Genomic DNA, 8,711 nt, shown 5'->3' with positions numbered 1-8,711 from the left:
CCCCAAGAGCCCCCAGTACTGACCAGTGGAAGGAGAATCGGGGCAAGATGTCAGGGTCAGCGTGAGCTGTGACCTTAGGAAATAAAGGTCAGAGCTGACTTTTACCCCAGCCTGGTTACCCGTGCGTATGTGAGAAAACAAGCTGTTTCCTCTACCTCCAGCCCCGGGGGAAACATTTATGACCCTGTCCCTGTTCCTTGCCATTCATTCATTCATTCCTTTAAGCCCTCCACATTTCAGGCTTTACTGAGAACTGGCAACTGTATCAGTCAGGATAGGCTGAGTTATGCTGCAGTAAGAAACAACCCCAGAATCTCAGTGGCGTCACGCAACAAAGGTTTAAGTTACTTGCCAATGTTATTGGTCCATTGCGGGTCTCCTCAGGGCTCTGCTCCACATCATCCTTGTGACCCCGGCCGAGGGAACGGCACCTGTCTGGAGTGTTGCCAATCTCTCTGGCGCTGGTAAGAAGAGAAGATAGGAAAGGTGCAATGAGTCTTAAAGCTTCTACCTGGAAACAATACATATCACTTCCACTTGCGTTTATTGACCAAAGCAGGTCATTTGACCAGGCCTAACTTCAAAGGAGGTGGGAAGTACCATCTTCTCCTGTGCCTGGAAGGAGGGAGGGACATGTGTATTTTTTGATGGCCCAATGCTTGCCATATGGTCCCAGAGATAAAGCAGGCTCTGTCCCTTTCCTGCTGTGTTTGGGAATGAGAGGGATTAGAACACCACGGATGACTCTCTCCTGCCGTTGAGTCATGCCAAAGCCCTGTCAAAATTTAATCCAGCCACATCCAAACAGATAAGTCATCATCCACCTTCCAAATGCAGGAAGGTAATACTCTGGGCCTCGTTCCCCTTAAAATGGGTTATAACAGTACACACGTCAAAGTTTTTTTTTTTTTTTTTTTTTTGTGAGAATAAAATTAACTGATATACCTGAAGCCTTAGAACAGTTGCTGGCATGCAGTAAGTGCTCAAAAATATCTGTGATTATGAGTATGATGGCGGTGAAGATGAAAATTAATGTGTTTCTTGCCCGTTCGGACAATCCAGTCTTCCTCTCCCCTCATCTTTCCCTACAATTGGTGAGGCCTACCTGGTGGTAAATGTTTAACAACGGGCTCTTCAGGAAAAAAAAAAACATCCTGACTTGTGCTTGCCCATCTCTGTGGTGTGAATACTCTCCCCCACCACGGCTGGTTTCAATCTAGCCGTGTGAACCTAACGTGGAATGGGGTAGGGACGCGCGATGGGTCCATGTGAGTGGGTAGGAGCTGCCCTGGCACGCCACTGGGCCCACCCTCATCCTGTGCCTTACCCCGGGGAATCGTCCCTCCCCAGACCTTCTCCTCCCTGTAACTCCCACAAGAACCGCCCCCAGCAAACCAAAACGCAGCTGCCTTAAACGTTCCAGAAAATGCAAAACCTTTTTAAAAGTGAAGTTGCCTTAAAATATTAACAGCAAAAAAGGCCCCGTTTCCAATGTACAAAGCTAATGCCTCAACAATTTTAAACGTTAAACAAGAAAGAGAACAGAAAGAGCGTCCTGCCTGGTGCCAGTACAAAATCCTGATCTAGAGCGAAGGCAGCAGATGGAGAGTCCCAAGGTTAACCAGGATGTGTTCTTGTTGGTCCCACAGACCCCAAATGGACTAGCTGGATCTTACCTCCTGGGACCCAACCAAAGGTGCATAGGCTGTGATTGCAGCCTTCCAGAACTTTCTCTCAAGTGGGATGTCATGACCTCTGACCTCCAGGACGTCCACCAGGTCCTTCTTAAATGGACAGTACTTGACCTCACTGGCTTGACCCTTTAAAAGAATAAATCTAAAGATGGGGATAAAAATATACTAATGCAGGAAAACCCCATTTTTGCTCCTTTGCTAGAACACAGAGGTTTTGAGGAACTTTTTGCTGCAAAAGCTTGTCTTGGGCGTGGGTCCTGGAAGAGAAGGTGTGATTTCACGCATTTTATGGAGGCTCTAGCTGCCCTCAACGTGGGCTGGGAGTTGGGGAGTAAGGATGGGAAGCATCGGAGTTTGGCATATTTGTCCAGAAATACGCTCATCAATGTCGGCTTCAGCCTGGCGTCTGGAAACAAGAATCCCCCAGTGTGCATTTCAGTGTCATATCCCTGAACTCATGAGTGACCAACCATGTTGCAATCACACAGACAACTGTCAGATACACGTAGCCTAACGTGTCCATTATAGGAGCACAACATTTTAGCCGGACTTCTTGTTAACTTTTGTGCACACACTTTCCAACATAGGTAACTTGGAGTGACAGATGGCATGTTCTTTACATGGTGAAGTTCTATCAGCCAACTGAAGTGTAAATGTATAGTTTCATTGCAAGAATAAGATGCTGCAATCATTCTTTTATTGTTAAAGTGATTAATTTTAGGTACAAAACAATGAAGAAAGCCCTAATAGTTGCATGAACATTTGAACCTCAAGGGAGTATGTTTGCTAGACAACTTTAGGAAGAATATCATTTCCTTTTTGAATCAACAAATGTCTACAAAAACCCAAATAAGAATACGAGGTGGAATAACACAAATTAGGTTCTCTCCTAATTCTAATCCTTATGGAATTTTGGTGTACCTTTAAGACTTTAAAGAAAATTTCTATTTTGGAATTCTTCACATCTCAAGAGGGAAGATTGAAAGCAGCATGTCAACCTTGCTACTTCAAAATTGCACAAGAAACAAAAACTCCAAATTGCCCACCCCATCTTTCATTAATTAGCTTTCGTCAAGACATAATACAGAATATAAAGAGTAGGGCGACAGGGAGAAGCTATTAAAGAAAAACAAGGGACCCTGAACACATTTTATTCTCACGAATCGGGTTCGACATGCAGACTTGATAAGAATTTTCAAAACTGGACCTACCGTGGAGGTAACTCTCCCTCGTGCGTGTGTTTGGGCAGCCAGCAGGGGTCGCCACCTTCAACTCTCTGCCATCCTGAAGTTCAGGCATCTGTGGTCCTGGAACCATTTGTTAATTTAACTCAGCCATGGGCTTGCTAGATTTGTTTGTAAAATAATTAATGCATCAGAGTCATGGGATTTAATTTCCCATCATGCATATGGGAAAAGAGGAAAGGGCTATTGATCTTCTGCTCTGATGAGAAAGCTTACCTGTATTTATAGAGTTTACACGCAGCATGTCATCCTCAGGGCAGCAAATGATCAATGAAGACAACCCATCAGGGCAAAAACCTTCTTATGGTGGGAATTAGTCACTGGACATAACCACAATTTCTATAGTTTTGGGCATGTTAGAAAACACTTTTGTTGAAGTCGCCTCTGAGCCATATTTATTAATAGGGAATAGGACAAGTTGGAGCCAGTTATTAATTTTCACAGTCTCTCTAGTGCACAAGACAAAATTAATATTTTTGCAAAAGTTCCCCCTTCACACCTTATCAGATCAGATCCTTTGAATTAACTTTATGATGCAGACCCTATCTCTTCGCTTACACTTGCAGTGGAGAGGGGCATCTCATCCCTTTTCTCATTAATCTGACAAATATTTATTGAGTATGTACTATGTGCCACGCCTTGTACCAGGTTCTGGGGACAGAACAGTGAACAAAACACTGAAAAACTGGTATTTCAGGAAGGAGCTGGAAATGGTGGCTCCCCTGTGTTGCGGCTTCTGGAAGTGAAGCTGCCATTCCTGCTGTCTCTCTTGGGACCTGGTGTGGGGCAGTCAGGACCACTAGCCCTATCTACTTCCAGAGGGACTTTCTCTTCCTTCTCTCCAAAGACAGGAAGGTGAGCACAGTGGACCCAGGTCCTCAGATCTCCCTCTCCCCGAAGTGGTCTCACAAGCCACGGCAGTAGGAGGGATTCACGTTAACCCCAACGCTCAGACACCTCAAGGGTCCTAGACCTACAATGAACAGACCCTCCTCTACCTTCCCATAGTCCAGGACCTGGGCTTGCCATCTATAGATGGTCAACCGGGTGGCAGCCAGCACAGAATACATCTGAGGCCGCTTACAGAGAAGCCAGAGAATCAAACCCAGAATCCTCTTGGTTCCCAAGCAAGCCAGCACTTCCCTCACTGTCATAGCCATGTCCCCTTCAGCCCAGGGTGGAGAGAGGGGTGGAGAAGCCAGGCTTGCTGGACCAAGGCTGTAGCTAGGAGACAAAAAGAATGGCTTCCTGACACCTGCTTTGAGGTGGGGGTGACTTCTGCGGTGGTGAGGGTGTTGGTGATGGTGGTGATGTTGGTGACTGTTGATGATGGTGATACTGGTGGTGACATTGGTGTTGGTGGTATTGGTGTGGTGCTGGTGATGGCCATAGTGGGGATGGTGAGGATGATGGTGAAGGTGGTGACTTTGATGACAGTGGTGGTGATGGTGATGCTGGTGGTGAGAGAAGGGGATGTGGCAATGGTGATGATGCTGGTGGTGCTGATGATGGTGTTGGTGACAGTGTTGTTGGTGATGGTGATGCTCCTGGTGCCACTGGTTGTCACCTCAACATAGACTCTACTGCCAACACAGATTCATCTTGTTACATATGAAAACTTGCATTTTTAAACCTGAGCTCTGGAATGTCATTAATTTACATTATACAGTATCAGAAAACAGCAGACTAGTACAGTTCAATCTTATTGGCAAAAATGGAAAAAGTATCAAATTAAATTGCACTTGATAGCAGTGAAATTTGGAGCATTTAGTGATCTCTCTCCTCCAGGAGAGAGGCAGAAACTGGTATTGCCACATCCAAGCTGGGTGGCCTTGGACAAGTGTCTTCACCTCTCTGAGCCCAGTTCCTCCTCTTGAAATCAGAGCTGGCAGTGAATTCCTGGAGGCAGCAGAACCGTGGTGGAGAAATCTCTCTGGGGGAGTGGTCTGGGTGCTAACACTTTCTCCATCATCATCTTTGGCAGCTGAAAAAAAATGGGGATAATCTAGGACAGTGGAAATCACCATCCTAGATTACCAGTGGAGACTCATTAGAGAGTCAGGAAATTAAGAGGGTCTGACTAGCACTTACAAACAGGAATAGGGTAGCATAAAAAGCATTATGCAGTATGGAGTGAAATGATTTCTTACTGTGCGTGACGGTCGGAAAAGTTTGGAAGCCACTGGTCGATGTCCCTCAGCTGCATACACTGATTTCCAGACAGCTGCCCATTAACACACCCGGTAGCAACTCCCTTTCAGACGCGGATCCCACTTCGCCCGAAGCAAACCTGTCTGGTCACCGGCGGCGCTGTCTTAGCAGGACTCTGCCGCCAGGGGGCGCGCGTGCCCCGCCGGGAGTGGGTTTAGCTCGACTCGGACCCTCCAAACCGGTGATTTATTTCGTGTCCCGCCTCGACCAGAGGATCCCGTTTACCGGGACTAGAAGCCCTGGCCATGAACACAGCGCTGCAGGAGGGCTCCGCCGGTCAAGAAGGTATGTGGCCATCCTAAGATATCCATTCCTCCCTTCTTCACTCCACAATGTTCACTAAATGCCTCTGTGCACCAGAGGAAGTCCCCACTCCCAGAGCTCACACCCCGGTGGGGAGGACAGACCAGAACCCAGATTCAGGGTCCCGTCAGTACAGGAAGGCCTCGCCGCCTGGGGCTTAAGAGCTGAGTCTCTGGTGCGGGACAACCCGAGGTGGAATCCCGCCTGGCCCCAGCCGGCTGTGTGACCTTGAGTGCTTCAGTTTCCTCTGCTATACAATGGGAATGATGATAGCACCTACTTCATAGGGTTATTGTGAGCATTAAATGAGTTAATATTTGTAAAGCACTTAAAAGGGGCCTGGCATATGTTTGTTAAAAATTCTCATTTTAAGACAAAATCGTCTCATTTGCAACAACATGGCTGGACCTGGATGGTATTATGTTAAGTGAAATAAGCCAGACAGAGAAACACAAACACCGCGTGGCTTCACTCGTATGTGGAATATAAACTAACACACGCACAGAGAGAACAGTTTGGTGGTTACCAGGGGGAAGGGGGTTGGGGAGGGTGGGCATAAGGGGTGAAGGGGCATGTTTATATGGTCACTGACAAATAATAACGTACAACTGAAATCTCACAGTGTTATAAACTATTATGACATCAATTAAAAAAAAGAAAAGAAAAAAGATTCTCATTTTACTGCTATAGGAACCGAGGACCATGGGCTCATGGGTGGGGGGAGGGAGAGATCCCCAAAGCCATATTTTTACCCCCTCGGAGTCAAGTCCATGGATTCTGACTCCCAGCCAGGGTCCTTTTCCTCTGCACGGCGCTCCATGGGGATAGGAGTGAGCACAGCTCCTTTTGCACGATCTGGGGCTGATGTGGAAGGGCCCAAATGCACCCAGATTCTAGGATAAGGCATAAATGCAGGTGGTGGGGCTGAGGGAGAAAGAGGCAAGCTGGAGAGTTCTCGCACCCACAGAGTCCCTTGCCCACAGCTCTTCCCCAAACACCAGAAGCTGAACTTACGAGAGCTTTTGGGCGCCACACAGCTGTGGGTGCCCAAGAGGACCTGTGATGTTTCTCTTTTTCTCTCCTTCCCCCTTTCTTTCTCCTTTCCTTCCTTCACCGGTTCATTAAGGTATAATTTACATAGTGTAAAGTCCACCCACGGTCAGTGTACAACTCAATGACTTTTCATAAATTTACAGAATTGTGCAGTCATCACCACAGCCCTGTGATCGCAAAAAGTTCCCTCTTGTCAGCTGGCAGTCAATTTCCTGTCCCACCTCCAACCTCAGGGAACCACTGATCTGCTTTCTGTCTTGACAGATTTGCTTCTTCTGGCAATCCCATACAAATGGAATTGTACAATCCTATTCTTTTCTTTTTTGTCCCCAAAGCCCCAGTATGTAGTTGCATATCCTAGTTGTAGGTCCTTCTAGTTCTTCTATGTGGGACGCCGCCTCAGCATGGCTTGATGAGCGATGCTTAGGTCCGTGCCCAGGATCCAAACTGGCGAACCCCGGGCCGACAAAGCAGAATGCGTGAACTTAACCTCTACACCACAGTGCCGGCCCCATACAATCCTATTCTGTCTAAAATGCTTTTTCTATTGAACATATGCAGGTTGTACAACACAGCAACTCCACTTCAAGAGTGACCTGCAGATAGCCACCAGGAAGCCTCTCAAAATCGGTTTCAGCAGCAATGTTTGCCGTATCTACAGTGAGGTACATAACAAGAGTCTCCTAAGTGAATTTGACTAAAAACTCACCTACAGGGCAGTGAAAATGAAGGGACTAATGCTGCCTGCAACCTACCTGGGTTAATCTCTCTTCCTCTGAAAGAAGCAAGACACAAAGAAATATTCAATATGTAGTATAAAAATCAGCAACAACAGAAAATGTGATATTTGGAGATTTATGCATAGGCAGTTAACATAAAGATGAGCAAGGGAATGGATAATCTGAAATGCAAGATAGGGCCGGCCCTGTGGCTTAGTGGTCATGTGCGTGTGCTCCGCTACTGGCGGCCTGGGTTCAGATCCTGGGCGCGCACCAATGCACCACTTCTCTGGCCATGCTGAGGCCGTGTCCCACATACAGCAACTAGAAGGATGTGCAACTATGACATACAACTATCTACTGGGGCTTTGGGGAAAAAAAGGAGGAGGATTGGCAATAGATGTTAGCTCAGAGCTGGTCTTCCTCAGCAAAAAGAGGAGGATTAGCACGGATGTTAGCTCAGGGTTGATCTTCCTGAGCTAAAAAAAAAAAAAAAAGTTTTTTAAAATAAATAAATAAAATGCAAGATAGTCATTTCCTCTTTGGAACTGGGGGGCCGCCACCTGCAAGGGGCAGACACGAATTGCCCGGCATTTAATGATGAACTGTTTATGGGCCTGGATGGTGGGTGTGTGGTTATTACTTTACTCACTTTTCACTGTATGTGTACATTTTCACACACTTTGGGTATCCATATTTCCCAATTTTTAAAAAATTGAAAGGAAAAGGAAAAAAATCAGGATAGAGAAAGCTGTGCCTTTATATGTCTCTGTCTTCTCCACAAGAAAGCAGATGCTATGAGGTAAAGGCTTGGTTTGTTCTTTCTTTTAGACCAGAGATCAGCAAATGATAGCCTGTGGGCCAAAACAGGCCTGTGAGCTAAGAATGGTTTTACATTTTTTCTTTTTTTTTGCTGAGGAAGATTCGCCTTGAGCTAACATCTGTTGCCAATCTTCCTCTATTTTGTATGTGGGTTGCCACCACAATATGGCTGACGAGTGGTGTGTAGGTCTGCACCCAGGATCTGAACCCACACACCCGGGCCACAGAAGTGGAGTGTGCTGAACTTAACCACTATACCACGGGGCTGGCCCCAGTTTTACATTTTTAAACGGCTGGAGAAAAATAATCAAAACATAGGAGACTATCTCATGATATGCGAAAATTACATGAAATTCAAATTTCCATAAACAGATTTCATTGGGATACAGCCACATCCATTCGCTTACACGTGTATGGCTGCTTTGTGCTCTAGCAGCAGAGCTGGGCAGTGGGGAGAGAGACTTTGTGGCCTACAGAGCCTAAAATATTTACTCTTTGGCTCTTTACAGAAAAAGTTTGCTGACCCGATCTAGACCCAGAATCTACAAGTCCACGACCTAAAGGAGATGCTCAGAGAAACATCTCTGATTAATAATAGTACAGTTTCAAAAGCCAGAATAATTTAGTGTTGCAGGTTTTCTTTTGGTCAGTTAATAAGCTTGGTA

At 46.2% G+C, this 8,711-nt stretch overlaps 1 long non-coding RNA gene across 1 annotated transcript; it reads right to left on the bottom strand.

Moving 5' to 3' along the window:
• Positions 1–212: 212 nt before the first annotated feature.
• LOC131397097 (uncharacterized) lies at positions 213–4,591 on the bottom strand. The gene is made up of 3 exons (XR_009216721.1): positions 2,906–4,591; positions 1,677–1,820; positions 213–461 (listed from the first exon to the last, which is right to left on the bottom strand). It is a non-coding gene; the product is annotated as an uncharacterized LOC131397097 (long non-coding RNA).
• Between the last annotated feature and the right edge of the window lie 4,120 nt (positions 4,592–8,711).

This window comes from Diceros bicornis, chromosome 34, assembly GCF_020826845.1.
Source record: "Diceros bicornis minor isolate mBicDic1 chromosome 34, mDicBic1.mat.cur, whole genome shotgun sequence".
Lineage (NCBI taxonomy): Eukaryota > Metazoa > Chordata > Mammalia > Perissodactyla > Rhinocerotidae > Diceros > Diceros bicornis.
The sequence above is the reverse complement of the archived record's forward strand: the minus strand, read 5'-3'. Positions and strand labels throughout refer to the sequence as shown.